This window comes from Aythya ferina (genome assembly GCF_964211825.1).
Source record: "Aythya ferina genome assembly, chromosome: W".
NCBI lineage: Eukaryota > Metazoa > Chordata > Aves > Anseriformes > Anatidae > Aythya > Aythya ferina.
This window is the reverse complement of record NC_140313.1, coordinates 6,358,903-6,381,310: the sequence shown is the minus strand read 5'-3', so window position 1 is coordinate 6,381,310 and position 22,408 is coordinate 6,358,903. Positions and strand designations below refer to the sequence as shown.

The 22,408-nt window shown below is 46.2% G+C and overlaps 1 long non-coding RNA gene across 1 annotated transcript in view; it reads right to left on the bottom strand.

Annotated features, from left to right (window-relative positions):
* Positions 1-217: 217 nt before the first annotated feature.
* LOC311426388 overlaps positions 218-22,408 on the bottom strand; it is a 371,544-nt gene continuing 349,353 nt past the window's right edge. Inside the window, exon 3 of the long non-coding RNA XR_014686696.1 lies at positions 218-520. This is a non-coding gene — a long non-coding RNA (uncharacterized lncRNA). The remainder of the gene's footprint in view (positions 521-22,408) is intronic.

Below are 22,408 nucleotides of genomic sequence, written 5' to 3'. Positions count from 1 at the left end.
TGATTTTTGTGTACAGGTGGTCATTATACCAAGGATTCTATACCACACTGAAGAGTATATGTATACCCATCACACAGTGGCTGAATACCATCTGGTAAAGAGGGAGCCTATTACGGCCGTCACCTTAGCCACTTTAATGGCCCTCAGGGCTGTAGGTGCGGGAACTGGAATTGCTTCCCTGATAAAACAAAGCCAGGAATTTACTTCTCTACGCATTGCCATAGACGAGGATATATATCTGGCCCATATAGAGCAATCAATAACAGCTCTGGAAAAATCGGTTAGGTCATTATCCGAAGTGGTACTCCAAAACCATAGAGGGTTGGATTTGATTTTCTTACAACAAGGAGGACTGTGTGCAGCCCTACGTGAAGAATGTTGTATATATGCAGATCATACTGGGGTGGTAAGAGATACAATGACTAAATTGCGGGAAGGATTAGAAAAATGCAAAAGGGAAAATGAGGCTCGTCAGAATTGGTATGAATCCTGGTTTAATTACTCACCTTGGCTTACTACCCTGCTATCAACCATAGCGGGGCCCTTGTTGTTACTTATATTAACACTGACTTTTGGACCATGTATATTCAATTGAGTAATCGCAACTGTGAAAAGCCGATTAGAGGCAGCTCATCTTATGCTTGTGCGTGCTAAGTATGAATCTCTTGAGCAGGAGGAGGACGACGCAGAAACTTTGATGCTCAGCAAGCAAATATTGCAAAAATTCAATGAACAAAATATGTTAGAAAAAGAAAAAGGAGGGATTGTGATAAATTAGTAGGGGTTTGTTCATTGTCCTTGAGAATTTAAAGAATCTACTGAGGAGATAAGGTTTTACAACTCATGGCATTGTAACATGGGGACAAATGGGGAAGGAGGGTTGGGTAAACATCCTTGTTAAAACAAAGATTTTGTAAGATACCACCCACCCACCACAAGACATCCTGTTTTGCCCCCACCTGAACACAAGCACAAGGCATGATCACCGGAGGAAGAATAACGACCCCCAACAACAGACTGCGCAGCCTCAGAACAAGTCTCGACAAGTCGACGGGTCTCGACAAGTCGACAAGTCAAGTCTTGACATGCCAGAACTTGAATGCTATAAAACAGCGACACTGAAAAGAGGAAGTTGAGTGCTGTTGCGGAGCGGAGACTCCCCAGCCGCCCAGCGCTGTTTTGCTTGTGTCTGCTTACTTGATTAATAAAATAATTTCAATAGACCAGTAAATTGTGTGGTCTAACTTATAACATGGGATTCCAACCATTGCTAAAAACTTGTTTATAAATCTTGCAGAGAATATTGTGAAAGCATTCTCTTGTGGTTCAATTGGCCTTTGCCAAATTTGAAAACAAGACACGAATTAATGATATTCAAAAGAAGAGGAGGGATTGTTATATATGGAGTAGTAATTCGTGTCGAGAAAATGGTTGATATTAATAAAGAAGGGGGAGATTTGGGAGTGTGGCCATGGGGGTCAGAAAGCCCCATGGTTGATGATAACATTAGACTCTTAACGATGAGGCCATCAGGAATATAAAAGAGTTTAGAGGGAACAAAGAAGGGTGATTTAGGAGATTCCATGCAGTCTCTGTACTCTTGTTCTCCAGCCATTATGGCATGGATGTTTCTGGGTGTTTGCTGTTGTTGTTACATTCAAAGTTGTTTGACCAATGAAAAGTTGTTTGGAAAAGAACTGCTGTGGAAAGAAGGGTATAAGAGGGGAGCCTGCCCTCAAGATAAAAAAGGAAGGCAACGCGATGTGATGAAGTTATGTCATCAGTAAAGAAGCAGAAAGAAGGAATGAAAAGGAACAGGCTGGCAGAATGGAGACCATGACGGGAACAGGCACTTTGATTGCCTCATGAAAATAGGTTCAGCCAAACTCAGCAAACTGCTCAAAGAAGCTCGTACAGAAAGTCACTGGAAATAGGCGCACTGGAGCTGGAGAGAAGCTCAAGCTGAGAGAAGCAGACCTGTACACACAACTGCCTCTCGCTGGTAAGCAGTTGCGCATTATGGAGAATCATACGTCCTTAGGAACAAAGACTGTCCTGGTAACCTTACAGCTTATTCTCCTTCTTAACAGTTTATGATCCTGAAACATGGAACCAAACTGAGGTCAAGGTGTGGGACTCTGCAACTAAAAATGACAAGGTTGCAGTGAAATTGCTCAGCACCTGGCGAGCAGTCTCTGAGGCCTTAAAGAGCCATGTGGGACCGCAGTCAGAAACGTGTGGTTTGCCAGATAGTGAGGGAGCTGCGGGCTCCTTTACTGATCCTTCTGCTACACCATGGGCCCCTGCGCCGCTACTGCCATCACAGGCCTTTGATGTTACGCCCCCTGGTGACCTGGACGTGCCTTTTGATCCAGGCCCTATTGGCCTTGAAAATGAGATGGATATATTTTTCTTCGATCCGGGAAGAACGGGATACATAAGGCCTGAAGGCCGAGTTGCTTGACAACTTAAAGCGAGACATATTGTTCAAAAGGAATGGAAAATGGAGACTGTTAAGTCATGGAACTTAAAGGATTGTTTTGTTATCTTTCCTGATTGTACAAATGTATAGTCATACTTGCGTTTAGTATGTAAAGCAATGTTCTATATATTTAGAATGCTTTTATAACACGGGCGATGTAGGAACACTGTCATGGGAACTTCTCATAGTCGTCCTGGTAGCTTGGTTTTCTCAGCTGCAGCAAGTCATGGCCTCCTTGCTGTTTCAAAAATCCCTTAACAACCACTGATAGCTGAGACACTGGTTTGTACAGGTGGGGAGAAAGATAAATTCTCTCTACGTTGGTGGACCTCTTGAGAAAATTTCTCCAGAGTATTCTCTTTGTTATCTTTGAATTGGTGGAACTCTTGAGAAAGTTTTTCCACAGCAGAGACGCAGGCCTGTAGGGAAGAGGAGAGACTTTCTTCATACTGCCAGAGCTGTTCAGCCAATTCATCCACTGTGGGTTCCTCATCCTCTTTCCAGGTCATTACTGCCAATGAGTTGGCATATGGTGATGGTGCACTCCGTACAAACTTCTGCCACATGGGTCATGTAGACTTGACTTCACCTGGATCTTTGGATAGTTGGACATTGTCTAGGTCATCATAAATCACCTCCAGCATGGCTAATTCCCTTAGGTACTGTATTCCCCTCTCCTTGGGGGTCCACTTCCCCGGCTGACATACAAGATCTTCCTTGAAGGGATACCTTTCCTTCACACCTTGTCGCGTTAAGGGGTGTAGCTGATTAACTGTTACGGGCCCGGTCGGATTCAGGGTACTGAACCAGTCGGACATTCACCAAAAACACATTAACCGTCTGGGGGTCCAGTCAGACATTCACCATCAACGCATTAACGGTCTGGGGATCTGTTCAGACATTCACCAAAAACGCATTAACCGTCTGGGGGTCTGTTCAGACATTCACCAAAAACGCACTAACCATCTGGGGGTCCGTTCGGACATTCACCAAAAATGCATTAACCGTCTGGGGGTCTGGTTAGATTCAGAACACTGAACTATCATGGATAACCACCCTCACCCTCGTTGCACTTAATGAGAGTTATCACAATGCAATCAAGTATGGTTTATTACAGCAACAGATAATCAGGTTCTTTTGGATTGCCAGCGATAGTGACTGTCTGCAAAAGCAAGCTAGTATTCATGAAATACACAGGTGTTATAGGTGTTACAGATGTTACAGGTGTTATAGATGTTATAGATGTTACAGATGTTACAGGTGTTTACAGGTGTCACAGGTGTCACAGGTGTGCAGCCTAGAAATAAATGCGTTTAAAGGATCAAAGACTCTATAGAGATTTATAAGCAAGTATTTAGATCTCACCCAAAGGCGTCCCAATGGGGGGGGGAAGAGAGGCTCAGCCCGTCGACTGATCCCAGGAGTCAGAAGGTCCTAAGGATGTTGTATTTCCTCGGGATGGTATCTCCCCTGACGGTGGTATCTTCCCTAACATCCCCTCTCTCTTGGGCCAATTTATATTATTTTCTATCTTTTAGGTGGAGCTTGAGTGGCTCTAGTCAAGCATATCTTAGTCATGATTGGTGTAAAGTTTTCCCGTCTCTGTTTAAAGTAATAGGCTCCGAGAAATTCAGAGCGCATGCTCAGTGAGGGGTGGTCGCACCTTGGAGGCGGGTAGATTTTGGGATGGAGGTGTGTTTTGGTATTATAATGATAGCAAAAAGTACACTAGGGTACAGCATTTGTCAAAACATGACAGGTCTTTGGCTCAGGGTGGCAAAAAGTGCAGCTTTGTGCACAAGAACAATCGAGGCCCCACCTGATTACAGAGCCTAGCCGTGGTGTCTCCACTCCACTCTACGCTCCGTGCTGTTCCTTAGGGCTAGCACACCAAGTTTCCCCAGTGTGATAGCATCTAAGGTTGGGAGCCTAAGGAATGCTCAGGTAATGCAGTTATGCCCTACCCTGAAAGCCTCTGCAATGCTGTACCTTTTCCTTAAAAAATGTGAATGTTAGTTTTATTTTCCTAGTTACTTCACGCAATTACACCACACACCTGACAGGAGACGCCTCCAGAGGGTGAAGATTTCTGCTCCATTTCTAATTGCTTTTTCAATGCCTGCATCCCTAGGAAGGGATCCCAGCTGCCCGGCTTCCCTGCCCTCTAATTCCAGATTTTTGCTCTGCTGTCCCAGCACCGGAGCAGCCAGGTAAGAAGGTGCTCACTTGGACACCGACTGAAATATTTTCCCATATCTCGTAGCTCATGCTGGTGTAGGCCTCGGGTAGTTATTGATACTTTTATGATATCTTCATCTTCCTCTTCCTGTTCCTCTGATGGCCCAGCCACTTTGGAGTAGCCTGCCTCATCTTCTTCTTCATCCTTACTCTGGGTAGGAGTTCCTCTGCTTTCTAAATGACCTGACTTCTTCATTCATTCTTCATTCATCTTGGGCACAGGTACAATTGACACTCATACAGTCTGTTTCCCTGGCTCAGCTTTGAGGCCCATTATAGGGCTTGGAGTGGCTGCTGGGCCTTTCTCAAGGGTTGAAGTGGCTGCAGGGTCTCTCACTCGGGTTATAGTGGCATCGATTGCCGCTCGGTAAGCATAGGCCAAGGCCCACCAAGTTGCAGTGATTTGTGTCTCTTTGGAATTGCCAGGGTCATGACATACCTTTCTCAAGCATCCTACCAGGTTTTAAGGATTCTGCACTTGTTCAGGAGTGAATTTCCAAGGCATTGGAGGTGCCCACTGCTCTAGATGCCTGCCCTTATCCTCCCACACTCCCTGCCACTCAGGGAACTCTTAACGATGAGGCCACTACTTTTCCTGAAGTGATTGTCTCTCTGGGACATTGATTTATAGCTTTGTCAGTAGCATGCATTAAACAGGTATCTTTCTAAATGATGTTTTCCCCTAATTATCCTTAGGCAGAAGAGATCTCAGTACATTGAAATGCATTTGCGATCCTCTTTGATGAAAATGACATAGAAGACCTTGAACAAACAGTCCTGTATGCATTTATTTATTTATTTATTTATTATGTAGGACATAAAGCTGTCTCTTAACAGAGACTTAACTCTGTCCTAGGTGAAACCAGGACAACAGCTGACCCAAACTGGCCAAAGGGGTATTCTATACCATCTGATGTCATGATGAACAATTAAAATGGGGGGGCAGGCTGGGGTGGGGGGACCAGCTGCTTGGGGATAGGCTGGGCATTGGTCAGCGGGTGGTGAGCAATTGCGTTGTGCATCACTTGTTTTGTACACATCGTTATTAGTAGTACGATTACCATTATTATTATTGTTGTTGTTATTGCTATTGTTATTGTTATTATTATTTTCCTGTCTTAATAAACTGTCTTTATCTCAACTCATGGGCTTCACTTTCCCGTTTCTCTGTGTTGTGCTCTGCACGCATAGCTAGAACACTATTGGTATCACACCAGTGTTTTGTCTACTGCTGAGCAATACTGGCACAGCATCAGGACTCCCTCTAACCACCCCCCCCCCCCCCCAGGAGCTAATAGGCTGAGGGTGGGCAAGAGGTGGGGAAGGGACATCACTGGGGCAGCTGACCTAAACCAACCAAAGGCATATTCCATACCATATGATGTTACAATCAGCAATAAAAGGTGGGAAAGGGGTGTGTGTGGGGGGGTCTCATTATGAAAACATCCATCCTCCCAAACAATGGCTATGCATATTGAGGTCCTGCTTCAAGGACATGATCAAGCATTGCTTGTTGGTGGGAAGTAGAGAGTACTTTCTTTCCTCTCTCTCTGTGATTCCACAGGGCCTTTGCTTGTTCCCTGCCCCCCCCCTTCCTTTTCCCTTTAGTTAAACTATTTAATTTTCCCTTAATAATAATTTTCTCTTAATAACTATTTTTCCTTTAAATAAATTATCCTTTTCTCAGCCCATGAGTTGCTTTTTTCCTTTCTTTCTTCCCCTCCGCTTCTGAGGAGGAGTGAGAGAGCGGTTGTGGTGGAGTTCAGCTGCCTAGCAAGGTAAAACCACTACAACCTTCTATATGCAGCTGGAAGTAGCCTCACAATCACAGGCTCTGGTTCTCATGGGGGACTTCAACCACCCTGATATCTGCTGGAAAGACAACGCAGTTAAGCACAAACAGTCCAGGAAGATCCTGCAGAGCATTGCTGATTCTCATTTGTCCTGGTTTCAGTTAGGACAGAGTTAATTTTCCTCCTAGTAGCTGGTAGGGTGCTATGTTTTGGCTTAGGATGAGAAGAGTGCTGATAACATGCTGATGTTTTAGTTGTTGCAGAGCAGTGCTTACACAGAGCCAAGGACTTTTCAGCTTCTCACTCTGTCCTGTGGGCAGGCTGGGGGTGCAGCAGGAGCTGGGAGGGGACAGACCCAGGACAGCTGACCCAAACTGACCAAAGGGGTATTCCATACCATCTGACGTCATGCTAAACAATATGTAGGGGTGGCTAGCTGGGGTGGGGGGCCGGCTGCTTGGGGATAGGCTGGGCATTGGTCAGCGGGTGGTGAGCAATTGCATTGTGCATCACTTGTTTTGTACATGTTATTAGTAGTAGTACGATTACCATTATTATTATTGTTGTTGTTATTGTTATGATTACATTCCTGTCTTATTAAACTGTCTTTATCTCAACTCACAGGCTTCACTTTCCCTTTTCTCTCCCCCGTCCCAGAGAGGGAGGGGGGAGGGTGAGCGAACGGCTGTGTGGTATTTAGCTGCCAACCGGGTTAAACCACAACAGCATTTTTCCTTACAAATTACAGAGATGCAACATTGTTTACTTCTGCAACTTAGACAAATACAGAGATAGCAAGGGATTTGGCATCAGGGCTTTGACAAACAACTCTCACGAGGCTTTTATTCAGTGAATCCCTTTATCATTGTTTTCCTCATTTGGAAAATAAGGATGTAAATGCTTACCTAAATATCTCATAGGTAAACAGAGTTTTTTAAAAGATTAATTACTTTATATTTGGACAGGGTTACAAAGCTTTAAAGTGTCTTAAATTCTTCAAAGTTCTTGTCTGGTACATGTTGAAAACAATGGTCCAAACCCCTCCGTTTCAACACTTACTTAATTTCAAAATCTCAAATGGAAGCTCTTAAGATGTGAATTTGTCTGCAATTAATAGTTTATTTCATTTTTGCAAATATTCCGGCCTCTTTGAAAATGTAAATGCATTAAAACACAGTCAGAAATTAGAAAAACTGGAAAGAAAAAAAAATTACATCCCAAAGAACGATTTTACATCATAATTTCTCTTCTATTCTTTACTGTTACTTTGTATACAATGAAACTAATAATGGTGTCACAAAATGTAAACTGGGAATAATTCCATGGAAATCAGCAGAGTCATTCTGGATTAACAGTCACAAAGAGAAGAAGCTGAAGAATTCAAGTTAAAAATCCACAGCATCCTCTAAAAAAAAAGCAACAAATGACTTGTCATGAACCAAAGAAAATATGTGAAGTCTGCTGCTTAGCAATCTGCCCTATATTCTTCACTTACTCCAGTATGTATGTTGTTAACCTAGTCTTTTATGTACCATCCTGCATAATAGGACTTTAGCGATTAACATACTACAAACAGCACTTCAGAACTACTGCCCAAGCTTCCTTTCCATAGCTTTGCAAAAGTAAACAAATTAAGATTTCTGAACAGGAGCCTGAACAGAATTAATGTATTTCATTCATACTGTGGCAAACTTAGGCATCTGAAGTAGCAGGTGTTGTGGAAATTGGGAAAATGGTGCACCTCTGTAGTGGGTTTATGTGGCAAGGTTTGGTAGCAGGGGGCCATAGGGGTGGTCTCTGTGAGAAGGATCTAGAAGCTACCCCATGTTTGGTAAAGGCCCCACTGTTGACCCGAGCCGAGCCAATAAGCGATGTATTTTTGCGCCTCTGTGAGAGCATATTTAAGACAGGGAAAAAAACGCTGTGCCATACACAGCAGTTGGGAGAGTGAGAGGAGTGAGGAAAAGCCTTGCAGTCGCCAAGGTCAGTGAAGAAGGAGGGGGAGAGGTGCTCCAGGCGCCGGAGCAGAAGTCCCCTGCGGCCTGTGGTGAGGACCATGGTGAAGCAGGATGTCCCCCTGCAGCCCATGGAGTACCACGGTGGAGCAGGGTTCCACGCTGCAGCCCGTGGAAGAGACCACGGTGGAGCAGGTGGCCCTGCACCGACGGAGGCTGCCGCCTGTGGAAGACCCCTGCCGGAGCAGATTCCGGGCCGGACCTGTAGCCCGTGGAGAGGAGACCATGCAGGAGCAGGTGACCTGGCAGGAGCTGCTACCCATGGGGGACCCAGGTTGGAGCAGTTTTCTCCTGAGGGATGGACCCCGTGGTACGGACCCATATCTGGAGCAGTTCTGGAAGAGCTGCTGCCTATGGGAAGCCTACATCGGATCAGTTCATCAAGGACTGTATCCCATAGGTGGGACCCCACAGCACAGGGGACGAGAGTGACCGAGAAGGAACGACAGAGAAGCGCTGTAGACTGACCATAATCGCCATTCCCCCGTTCCCCTGCACCGCTCGGGGGGAGGAGGTGGAAGAGGGAGGATGGGGGGGAAGGTGCTTTTGGTTTCTTTCCTTTGTTTCTCACTTCTCTAGCTTGTTAGTAATAAGCAATAAATCTTACTATCTCCCTATGCCGAGTCTGTTTTGCCCGTTACAATAATTATTGCGTGATTTTCTCGTCCTTATCTCAACCTTTGAGCCCTTTTCATCATATTTTCTCCCCATTCCTCTTTGAGGAGGGGGAGTGAGAGAGCGGCTGTGGTGGAGCTCAGCTGCCCACTCGAGTGGAAGCACGACAATGAGGCAATCAATATTCCTGTTCCCGTCCTGGTATCCATTCTGCCAGCCTGTTCCTTTTCATTCCTTCTTTCTGCTTCTCTATTGATGACATAACTTCATCGTGTTTTTTTTTTTTTTTTTTTTTGAGGACAGGCTCCCCTCTTATACCCTTCACCCCACAGCAGTCCTTTTCAAAAAAACTTTTCATTAGTCAAACAACTTTGCATATAACAGCAAACAACAAAAACCCAGCAACTTCTATGCCTTAATGGCTGGAGAACAAGAAACCCGAGACTGCATGGTGTCTCCTGAATCACTTCCCTCTAAACTCTTTTACATTCCTGATGGCCTCATCGTTAAGAGTCTAATGTTATCTCAACCACAGGGCTTTCCAACCCCATGGCCACACGCCCAAATCTCCCCCTTCTTTATTAATATCAACAAGTTTTGCAACACGAATTACGAATTATGGGCCCGGTTGGATTCAGGGTACTGAACTGTCACAATCACAGATTTCATCAATAACCCATTAACCGTTAGGGGTCCAGTCGGATTCACCAATAATGCATTAACCATCTGGGGTCTGGTTGGATTCAGAACACTGAACTATCACAGTCAAGGATTCACCAGTAACGTATAACCACCCTTGCCCTAGTCGCGCTTAATGAGAGCTATAACAATGCAATCAAGTGTGATTTATTACAGGTACACAGGGTACAACAGGTTCTTTGGATTGCCGGCGATAGTGACTGTCTGCAAAAGCAAGCTAGCATGCATGAAATACACAGGTGTTACAAGTGTTACAGGTGCGCAGCCTAGAAATTAGTGCATTAAAAGGATCAAAGATTCTAGAAAGATTTATAACCAAGTGTTCAAATCTCACCCAAAGGCGTCCCAATGGGGGGAAAGAGAGGCTCAGCCCATCGACTGGTCCCAGGAGTCAGGAGGTCCTAAGGATGTTGTATTTCCTCAGGATGGTATCTCCCCTGACGGTGGTATCTTCCCTAACATCCCCTCTCTCTTGGGCCAATTTATATTATTTTCTATCTTTTAGGTGGAGTTTGAGTGGCTCTAGTCAAGCATATCTTAGTTATGATTGGTGTAAAGTTTTCCCGTCTCCGTTTAAAGTAATAGGCTCCGAGAAATTCAGAGCGCATGCTCAGTGAGGGGTGGTCGCACCTTGGAGGCGGGTAGATTTTGGGATGGAGGTGTGTTTTGGTATTATAATGATATTATAATGAGCAAAAAGTACACTAGGGTACAGCATTTGTCAAAACATGACAGGTCTTTGGCTCAGGGTGGCAAAAAGTGCAGCTTTGTGCACAAGAACAATCGAGGCCCCACCTGATTACAGAGCCTAGCCGTGGTGTCTCCACTCCACTCTACGCTCCGTGCTGTTCCTTAGAGCTAGCACACCAGGTTTCCCCAGCGTGATAGCATCTAAGGTTGGGAGCCTAGGGAACGCTCAGGTAATGCAGCTACGCCCTACCCTGAAAGCCTCTTCAGTGCTGTACATTTTCTTTGTGAATGTTAGTTTTATTTTCCTAGTTACTTCAGGCAATTACACCACAGACCTGGATGCAGTACTCCAAGTGGGGCCTCACAAGGGCAGAGCAGAGGGGAGACAGTCACCTCCCTCAACCTGCTGGCCACTCCTCTGTTGATGCAGCCCAGGACACAGATGGCCTTCTGGGTTGCAAGCACACGCTTGTACTGGGTCTGGCTGGAATGTTAACTTTCCCGGCAGCAGCCCATACAGTGCCTTACTCTGTACTTGTAGCTGGAACAGCAGTGTTATCACACCAGTGTTGTGTCTACTGCTGAGCAGCAGTGGCACAGCAATGGGCCTTTCTCTAACCCTCCTAGGGGGTGGGCAAAAAAGTGAGGAGAGAAACATCACTAGGGCAGCTGACCTAAACCAATCAAAGGGATATTCCATACCATGTGGTGTCACACTCAGCAATAAAAGGTGGAAACAGGAAGAAGAGGGGAGGGGTGGGCTCTCGTTGAGAAGACGTCGGTCCTCCTCTCGAACACCGGCTGCGTGCGTTGAGGCCTTGCTTCAAGGACGTGGTCAATCATCGCTCATTTGTGGGAAGTAGAGAGTAATTTCTTTCCTCTGCACTTCCATATAGCTTTCATTTATTTTGTTTGTTTGTTTTCCTCTCTTTTTTCCCCTTTCCCTTTTATTTCCCCTTAGTTAAATTGTTTAGTTCATGGTAGTCTTTATTTAATTATTATAATTATTTCCCTTTAATTAAATTATCCTTATCTCAACCCGTGAGTTGTTCTTTGCTTTACTTCTCCCCCTCCTCATCTAAAGGAGGGGGAGTGAGAGAGCGGTTGTGGGGTTTAGCTGCCCAGCACGGTAAAACCACCACACTGGGCAGCCAGTTCCAATGTCTAACAACCCTTTCGGTAATGAAGTTCTTCCTAATATCCAACCTAAAACTCCCCTGGTGCAACTTAAGCCCATTCCCCCTCGTCCTGTCACCAGGCACGTGGGAGAACAGACCAACCCCCACCACTCTACAGCCTCCTTTAAGGTATCTGTAGAGAGCAATAAGGTCGCCCCTGAGCCTCCTTTTCTTCAGGCTGAACAAGCCCAGCTCCCTCAGCTGCTCCTCGTAGGACTTGTTCTCCAGGCCCCCCACCAGCTTCGTTGCCCTTCTCTGGACCCGCTCAAGCACCTCCATGTCCTTCTTGTAGCAAGGGGCCCAAAACTGAACACAGTACTCAAGGTATGGCCTCACCAGAGCCAAGTACAGGGGGATGATCACCTCCCTAGCCGTTATCTTTAACGGCAGTAGCCAGATTGAGCTCCAGATGAGCTTTGGCCTTCCTAATTTTGTCCCTGCACAGCCTCGCAACATCCTTATAGTCCTCCCTAGTGGCCTGCCCAATTTTCCAAAGATTATAAACCCTCTTTTTTCTCCTAAGATCAAGCCACAATTCTCTGTTGAGCCAGGCTGGTCTTCTTCCCCTTCCTGGCCTCGCCAAAAATAGTGAACTCCACCATTTCGTGATCACTCTGCCCAAGACAGCTCCCAACAATCACATCCTCCACCTGTCTTTCTCTGTTTGTGAAGAGAAGGTCTAACGCGGCGCCACCCCTGGTAGGCTCACTAACCAGCTGCGTCAGGAAGCTATCTTCCACGCTCTCCAGAAACCTCCTAGACTGCTTTCTCTGGGTTGTGTTGTGCTTCCAGGATATGTCAGGGAAGTTGAAGTCCCCCACAAGAACAAGCGCTGAAGATTTCACAACTTCTGTCAGCTGCCTGTAGAACTCAAGTAGAAGTCAAGTGTGCACGACCTATGTGGCGGAAGTTTGTACAGAGTGCAGCATCATCACATGCCAGCTCATTGGCAGTAATAGCCTGGAAAGAGGAAGAGGAACCCACAGTGGATGAAGTGGCTAAACAACTCCGGCAGTATGAAGAACGTCTCTCATCTTCCCTACAGGCCTGCGTCTCCGCTATGGAAGAACTTTCTCAAGAGTTCCACCAATTAAAAGCAAATACTTTGGAGAAACTTTCTGAAGAGGTCCACCAACTTAAAGAGAGTTTATTTTCCTCCCCACCTGTACAAAGCAGTGTCTCAGCTATCGGGGTAAGCATCCTTCTGTTCAAGGAAGACAATATAGTGGGTGCACACCCCGTGCCACCCTGTGGTTTTACTTACATGACTGTGGAGAGGACATGAGAAAATGGGATGGGAATTCTACCTCGACCCTAGAGGCACGGGTATGTAAGTTGCAAGAAAAAACAATTGGGAAAGGGGCTTCTCTGAATAACTTGTTGCTCCAACTTCCAGCAGACAGTCCTTCGAACACAGAAATGAAGATTCTGACAAGGATTAGAGGGGCCCTGCTTCCAGCCAGGGGGAGGAAAGGGACAATTGAGTTTATTGGACTGTGTGGATTTGATGGCCTGGCACGTCAGACGCACAGAAGTATAAGGCTTTAGTAGACACCGGTGCACAGTGTACTGTAATGCCATCAAGCTATAAAGGGCCAGAACCCATCTGTATTTATGGGGTGACGGAGGGATGCCAGCAGTTAACGGTACTGGAGGCTGAAGCGAGTCTAACTGGAAATGAGTGGCAAAAGCACCATATTGTGACTGGCCCAGATGCTCCGTGCATCCTTGGCATAGACTACCTCAGGAGAGGATATTTCAAGGATCCAAAAGGGCTCCGGTGGGCTTTTGGCATAGCTGCCTTAGAGACAGAGGACGTTAAACAGTCGTCTACCTTACCCGGTCTCTCGGAGGACCCCTCTGTTGTGGGGTTGCTGAGGGTCGAAGAACAGCCAATTGCTACCACAACTGTGCACCGGCAGCAATATCGCACTAACCAAGACTCCCTGATTCCCATCCATAAGCTAATTCGTCAACTGGAGAGGCAAGGAGTGATCAGCAAGACTCATTCACCTTTCAATAGTCCCATATGGCCAGTGCGAAAGTCTAATGGTGAGTGGAGACAAACAGTGGACTATCGTGGCCTGAACGAAGTCACGCCACCACTGAGTGCTGCAGTGTCAGACATGCTAGAACTCCACTACGAACTGGAATCGAAGGCAGCCAAGTGGTACGCCACAGTTGATATTGCTAATGCATTTTTCTTCATCCCTCTGGCAGCAGAGTGCAGGCCACAGTTTGCTTTCATTTGGAGGGGAGTCCGATACACCAGGAATCGGCTTCCCCAGGGGTGGTAACACAGCCCTACCATTTGCCATGGAGTGATCCAATCTGCCCTGGAGCAGGGGGAAGCTCCTGAACACCTGCAGTACATTGATGACATTATTGTGTTGGGTGACACAGAAGAGGAAGTTTTCGAGAAAGGGAAGAAAATAATCCAAATCCTTCTGGAAGCCGGTTTTGCCATAAAACAAAATCAAGTCAAAGGACCTGCACGAGAGATCCAGTTTTTAGGAATAAAATGGCAAGATGGAATTCGTCAAATCCCAATGGATGCGATCAACAAAATAACAGCTATGTCTCCACCAACTAGCAAAAAAGAAACACAGACTTTCCTAGGTGTCGTGGGGTTTTGGAGAATGCACATCCCAAATTACAGTCTGATTGTAAACCCGCTCTACCAAGTAACTCGTAAGAAGAATGAGTTTGAATGGGGCCCTGAGCAACGACAAGCCTTTGAACAAATCAAGCAGGAAATAGTTCATGCAGTAGCCCTTGGGCTAGTCTGAACAGGACCAGATGTAAAGAATGTGCTCTACACCGCAGCCGGGGAGAATGGCCCCACCTGGAGCCTCTGGCAGAAAGAGCCTGGGGAAAATCGAGGCTGACCCCTGGGGTTTTGGAGTTGGGGATACTGAGGATCTGAGGGCTGCTACACTCCAACCGAATAGGAGATATTGGCAGCATATGAAGGAGTTCGATCTGCTTTGGAGGTGGTTGGTACTGAAGCGCAGCTCCTCCTAGCACCCCGATTGCCAGTACTAGGCTGGATTTTCAAAGGAAGGGCCCCCTCTACACATCATGCAACTGATGCTACATGGAGCAAGTGGGTTGCACTGATTACTCAGCGGGCTCAAATAGGAAACCCCAGTTGCCCAGGAATCTTGGAAGTGATTATGGACTGGCCAGAAGGCAAATGTTTTGGGATATCATCAGAGGAGGAGGTGGTCTGTGCTGAAGAAGCCCTGCTGTACAACAAGTACTACCAGAAAATGAGAAGAAATATTTCCTGTTCACTGATGGGTCCTGTCGTATTGTGGGGAAGCATCGGAGATGGAAGGCTGCTGTATGGAGTCCTACACGATGAGTTGCAGAAGCTGCTGAGGGAGAAGGTGAATGGAGTCAGTTTGAAAAGTGAAAGCCATCCAGCTGGCTTTAGGTATTGCTGAACGAAAAAAAGTGGCCACATCTCTGTCTCTATACTGTTATTGCTGCTCGGGTAGAGAACCTGCTTGTAAAGGTATGCCATGTAGATGCTCATGTGCCCAAGAATCGGGCTGCTGAAGAACATCAAAACAACCAGCAGGTGGATCAGGCTGCTAAGACTGAAGTGGCTCAGGTGGACCTGGACTGGCAACATAAGGGTGAATTATTTATAGCTCAATGGGCCCAAGACACCTCAGGCCATCAAGGTAGAGATGCAACATACAGATGGGCTCGTGATCAAGGGGTGGACCTGACCATGGACACTATAGCAGACGTTATTCATGATTGTGAAACATGTGCTGCAATCAAGCAAGCCAAACGGTCAAAGCCTCTTTGGTATGGAGGACAATGGCTGAAATATAAATATGGAGAGGCCTGGCAGACTGATTACATCGCACTCCCTCAAACCCACAACGGCAAGTGCCACGTACTTACAATGGTGGAAGCAACCACCGGATGGCTGGAAACATATCCTGTGCCCCCTGCCACTGCCCGGAACACTATCAGTTCTCTCTAATGTACCATGACACCATAGAATTTGCCTTTCCAGGCCCGAGATGGTGTTTCAGGTAGTGGCATGGTTTCCTAGGTGTGTTTCCAGCCACCCAGTAGTTGCTTCTACCATGGTGGGTATGTAGTGCTTGCCTTGGCACATTTGTGGGTGTGGTCCAATATAGTCAGTTTGCCAGGGCTCACCATATCAAAATCCTAGTCACCCCAACCCCTATCCAAGGAAACTTTACTCTCATGGCTCGCTTGATTGCAACACAAGTTTTACACTCATGGGTGACCTGTTGTGGAATAATTGCCTGAGGTGAGTTGGAAATTAAACTTATATTCACATTTTAAAGAAAAGGTACAGCATCGAAGAAGCTTCTAGGGTGTAGTATAGCTGCACTACACAGAAGTTCCCTAGGCCTCCAGTCTTAGATGTTGACCATACCAGGGGAACTTAGTGTGCTGACTCTAAGAGGAACTGTATGGAGTGTGGAGCGGGGTGGAAACACTGTGGCCATGCTCTGTGATAAGATGGGAACTTGATTGTTTTTGTGCACACTGGAACTGATACACCACATATTTGCTATCCTGGGCCAGTGAACTGTCATGTTTTTGACAAAATTCTGTCCTTTTGGTGAACTTTGCCCATTATAAAATCGTTATAATACCAAAACACACCTCCATCCCAAAGGCTACCTGCCTCCAAGGTGCAACCATGCCTCACTGAGCTTGTGCTTTAAATTTTTCTAGTCTATACCTTCAAAAGCAAAGCGAGAAAATTTTGCACCAATTGTAAAAAAAAAAGGTATGCATGACTAGAGCCACTCAAGCTCCACCTAAAAGATAGAAAATTATATAAACTAGCTTAAGGGAGAGGATGTTAGGGAAGATACCATTGTGTAAGGAAAGATACCTTCTGACTTCTGGGATCAGTTGACAGGCTGAGTTTCTCTTCCCCTGCATTGGGACACCTTTGGGTAAGATTTGAACACTTCGCTATACCAAGTTCCTCCCCGGAAAACTTTGAAATCTCTATAGAGTTGCTTTATACCTTTTAATGTGTTTATAGCCAGGCTGTATTACTCATACTTTTGGTGTTTTCATGTGCTTTGCAGGCAGTGAATTTATCATGGGCAATCCAAAGAACCTGTGTACCTGTTGCTTTAATAAATTGCACTGCTCATTAATCTAGCAGTAGTTAATCTAGTTAATCTAAGTAGTTAAAAGTAGTCAAAGTAGTAGTTAATCTAATGGTAGTTCTCATTGAACATGACCAAACACTTCAAGTATGGCCATGGTAGTTCATGGAATGTGACTAGACTGAGGGTGTGTTATGTTATTTGTGCATGCATAATGGTGATAGTTCAGTATCCTGAACGTGACCGGACTTATAATGACTAATTGGGCATCACTCCCAATTACTTTAACCTTTAACGCAACACCTGTGTGATGGCCTCAGTGGTCAGGTCCACCACTCAGTCACGAGCCCATCTGTATGTGGCATCCCTCCCCAGATGTCCTGATGATTCATGGGCCCATCGAGATACAAACATCTCACCCCTATGTCCCCAGTCCAGGTCCACCTGAGCCACTTCAGCTTTCAAAGCCTGGTCCACCTCTTTGGTATACATTCTTTTGTGGTGTGACACTTGGGCATGTGTGCATCTACATGACATACTTTTACAACCAAGTTCTCTACCTGGGCGGCAATACCTTGGCACACTGAAGCAGCCCAGATAGGTTTACCTCTCTGTTGCCAGTTGCTCCATTTCCATTGCTGCAGCCATCCCCACAGAGCATTTGCCACCATCCATAAGTCAATTTCCAGCAGGCAGCCCCCCAGACACAGTAACGAATACTATGACCAGGACTAGAGGGGCTCTGCTTCCAGCAAGGGGGAGGAAAGGGACAATCAGGTTTATTGGACTGTGTGGATTTGATGGCCTGGCCTGTCAGACCCACAGAAGCATAAGGCTTTAGTAGACACCAGTGCACAGTGTACTGTAATGCCATCAAGCTATACAGGGGCAGTATTTATGGAGTGATGGGGAGATCCCAACAGCTAACTGTATTGGAGGCTGAAGCGAGTCTAACTGGGAATGAGTGGCAAAAGCACCCCATTGTGACTGGCCTGGAGGCTCCATGCATCCTTGGCATAGACAGCTTCAGGAGAGGGTACTTCAAAGATCCAAAAGGGTACCAGTGGGTTTTTGGCATAGTTTCCTTGAAGATGGAGGACATGAAACAGTTCTTAGTCTCACCTGGTCTCTCGGAGGACCCTTCTGTTGTGGGATTGCTGAGGGCTGAAGAACAGCAGGTGCCAATCGCTACCACAATGGTATGCCAGCAGCAATGTGGCAATAGCCAAGACTCCCTGATTCCCATCCATAATCTTATCAATTGACTGGAGAGCCAAGGAGTGATCAGTGAAACTCCCTCACCTTTTAATAGTACCATATGGCCAGTATGAAAGTCTAATGGCAAGTGGAGGCTAATAGTAAAATATTGTGGACTGAATGACATTATGACACCGCTGAGTGCTGCTGTGTCAGACACACTACAACTTCTGTACAAACTGAAGTCAAAGGTAGCCAAGTGGCATGCCACAATTAATATTGCTAATGCATTTTTCTCCATCCCTTTTGCAACAGAATTCAGGCCACAGTTTGCTTAACAGGGGGAAGCTCCTGAACACCTGCAACACTTTTATGACTACATTGTGTGGGTAAACACAGCAGAAGTTTTTAAAAAAGGGAAGGAAACATTTCTGAATGAGAAAAGCTATCTCTATACCGATTCATCAATAGGGACAAATGCCCTGGGGGGATGGCTACAGCAATGGAAGCAAAACAACTGGCAGCACAGAGGCAAAGACACCTGAGCTGCTGCATTATGATAAGATATTGCCACCCAGGTAGGGAACCTGGCGGTAAAAGTACAACATATGGAGATGCTCACGTACGCAAGAATCAGGCCACTGAAGAACATCAAAACAACCAGCAGGTGGATCAGGTGCTAAGACTGAAGTGGCTCAGGTGGACCTGGACTGGCAACATAAGGGTGAATTATTTATAGCTCAATGGGCCCAAGACACCTCAGGCCATCAAGGTAGAGATGCAACATACAGATGGGCTCGTGATCAAGGGGTGGACCTGACCATGGACACTATAGCAGATGTTATTCATGACTGTGAAACATGTGCTGCAATCAAGCAAGCCAAACGGTCAAAGCCTCTTTGGTATGGAGGACGATGGCTGAAATATAAATATGGAGAGGCCTGGCAGACTGATTACATCGCGCTCCGTCAAACCCACAACGGCAAGCGCCACGTACTTACAATGGTGGAAGCAACCACCGGATGGCTGGAAACATATCCTGTGCCCCATGCCACTGCCCGGAACACTATCCTGGGCCTTGAAAAGCAAGTCCTGTGGTGACATGGCACCCCAGAAAGAATTGAGTCAGACAATAGGATTCATTTCCAAAACAACCTTATAGACACTTGGGCCAAAGAGCATGGTATTGAGTGGGTGTATCACATCCCCTATCATGCACCAGCCTCCGGGAAAGTTGAACGATACAATGGACTGTTAAAGACTACACTGAAAGCAATGGGTGCTGGGACATTCAACAACTGGGATACGCATTTGGCAAAGGCCACCTGGTTAGTCAATACTAGGGGATCTGCCAACCGAGCTGGACCTGCCCAATCAAACCTGTTACGTACTGTAGAAGGGGATAAAGTCCCTGTAGTGCATGTAAGGAACATGCTGGGTAAGACAGTCTGGGCTACTCCTGCCTCAGGAAAAGGCAATCCCATTTGTGGGATTGCTTTTGCTCAGGGACCTGGATGCAATTGGTGGGTAATGCAAAAGAATGGGGAGGTCCAGTGTGTACCTCAAGGGGATTGAATACTGGGTGAGAATAGCCCATGAGTTGAATTGTATTATGTTAATTATTATATAATACTGTATGTCATCACTGCCATGATTGCTATATGTCGATGTCCTATTAATGGTATCACAGCAACAGCCACGCAGATAATAATGATAGAATTTTGGTAGAAATGGACAAGCACAGCGATGTGATGGAACGAGAACAGGCTTCAACGTGTGACGATCCAACATCACACACCATCTCTTCTGCCCTGAAAGACTGCTGGGACAGATGGAGCCTGAAGTCAGTCACGGACTATGAAAACTCAGTGGACATTCTATGTACCATAGATGAAAATGGAGATTAATTGGAATGTATTGGAAAAGGTGTAACCTGAGCATGACATAAATGGTATGGAATAAGGGGTGGCTATATGTCCTGGTTTCAGTTAGGACAGAGTTCATTTTCCTCCTAGTAGCTGGTAGGGTGCTATGTTTTGGATTAGGATGAGAAGAGTGTTGATAACATGCTGATGTTTTAATTGTTGCAGAGCAGTGCTTACACTAAGCCAAGGACTTTCCAGTTTCTTGCTGTTATAAATGAAGTCTCAACTTGCAAGTGTCTTGCAAGTGGTTAACCCACCCACGAATTCCTAGACCAATCGCTTCACAGAATCACAGAATTTCTAGGTTGGAAGAGACCTCAAGATCATCAAGTCCAACCTCTGACCTAACGCTAACAATCCCCACTAAACCATGTCCCTAAGCTCTACATCTAAACGTCTTTTAAAGACTTCCAGGGATGGTGACTCCACCACCTCCCTGGGCAGCCTGTTCCAGTGTCTAACAACCCTTTCAGTAAAGAAGTTCTTCCTAACATCTAACCTAAAACTCCCCTGGCGCAACTTAAGCCCATTCCCCCTCGTCCTGTCACCAGGCACATGGGAGAACAGGCCAACCCCCACCTCACTACAGCCTCCTTTAAGGTATCTGTAGAGAGCGATAAGGTCGCCCCTGAGCCTCCTTTTCTCCAGGCTGAACAAGCCCAGCTCCCTCAGCCGCTCCTCGTAGGACTTGTTCTCCAGGCCCCACACCATCTTCGTTGCTCTTTGGACCAGCCGAGTTCCTCGCGGGAGATTGGAACCGTGGTTAGAAGACCTCCGCACTCGCTTCGGAACTAAGTTCCGTCTCAGTCACACCCTTACACACAGTCACACAGCCGAATTCCAGCCAACCGAACGGTATACTCACAAATCCTCTTCGTTCGGGTCTTCACGCGTGGAATTATGGGTCACAGAGAGAGAGCTCTTGGTTCTTTACTTGCCTCTTATGTTCGAAATCTTGTTGGACTCTAGCACCGCTATCGACAAGGGCCACTAGGTGAGGCACCTCCCTTTACCAGTCGCAGATCCAAAGCCCAAGAAGATCATGTTGGGGTCGCCAATTTGTTATACATGAAGATAAAACTCAATCTGAATTTAGTAATATTTATAAAAGGCAAGAAAACAGCGCTGGGTGTGCGGGGAGTCTGTGCTCTACCAACACACATACACGAACACCGAACTTTCTAAATATACAGAACATTGCTTTTATATACTAAACCCGAGTACGCCTATACATATGTACAATCAGAGTCCATGACTGGGGGAGCATAGTTGTAGTTGGTAATCCTGTTTGAAGCGCTCCCATATCTTCCATGACTTCATTAATTTCTCTCAGATCATATAACAGTCTCCATTTTCCATTCCTTTTCTTGATTACAAACACCGGAGAATTCCAGGGCTAGTTGTTGTGGGAACAATATGTCTTGCTTTAAGTTGTCAAGCAACTCGGCCTTCGGGCCTTATGTATCCTATTCTTCCCGGATCGAAGGGAAACATTTCCGTCTCCTTTTCAAGGCCGAAAGGGCCTGGATCAAAAGGCACATCCAGGTCACCAGGGGGCGTAACAGCAAGGGCCTTCGATGGCTGTAGCAGCGGAGGGGCCGATGGCACAGCAGGCGGATTAGTAAACGAGCCCGCAGCTCCCTCACTATCTGGCAAACCACACGTTTCTGATTGTGGTCCTACATGTCTCTTTAAGGCCTCAGAGACTGCTCGCCAGGTGCTGAGCAATCCTTCCACTGCAACCTTGTCGTTTTTAGTTGCAGAGTCCCACACCTTGACCTCAGTTTGGTCCCAATATTTCAGGATCATAAACTGTCTGATTGTTAATAAGGAGAATAAGCTGTAAGGTTACCAGGACAGTCTTTGTTCCAAAGGACGCATGATTCCCCATAATGCGCAACTGCTTACCAGCGAGGGGCAGTTCTGTGCACGGGTCCGCTTCTCTCAGCTTGAGCTTCTTCCCAGCTCTGGTGCGCCTATTTCCAGCGACTTTTTGTACGAGCTTCTTTGAGCAGTTTGCTGAGTTTGGCCGAACCTATCTTCATGATGTGAGAAACACTCCGTAGCCAATAACTTAGGCTCAGGCGAGGATCGCAGTGAAGTAGTAATTTATTCGCGATTGCAATGGCAGGCGCCCCATAAGCAGGAGAGAGCGCATCTACTAGTTCCAAAACACAGTTTATATACTTTTTGATGACAGGGCCCTCCCCTGTTTCCCCACTGAGTGGGTAATCCAGGTTCACAATCTATCTGATGCTTCACAAACAATGCATGGCCTTCAGTTGCCGGCCTGTTAAATTTCAATTTTCTTTTGACATTTGTACTGTTTGAAGTGGTAATGTTTCTTCACTTATCTGACTTGACTTAACACCGTGATTTTCACCTAATTGTCCTAAGGAGTCTGGTTGTCTGCATTTTACAAGGTCGCCTGCTTAAGCTTTCTTATCACTGTA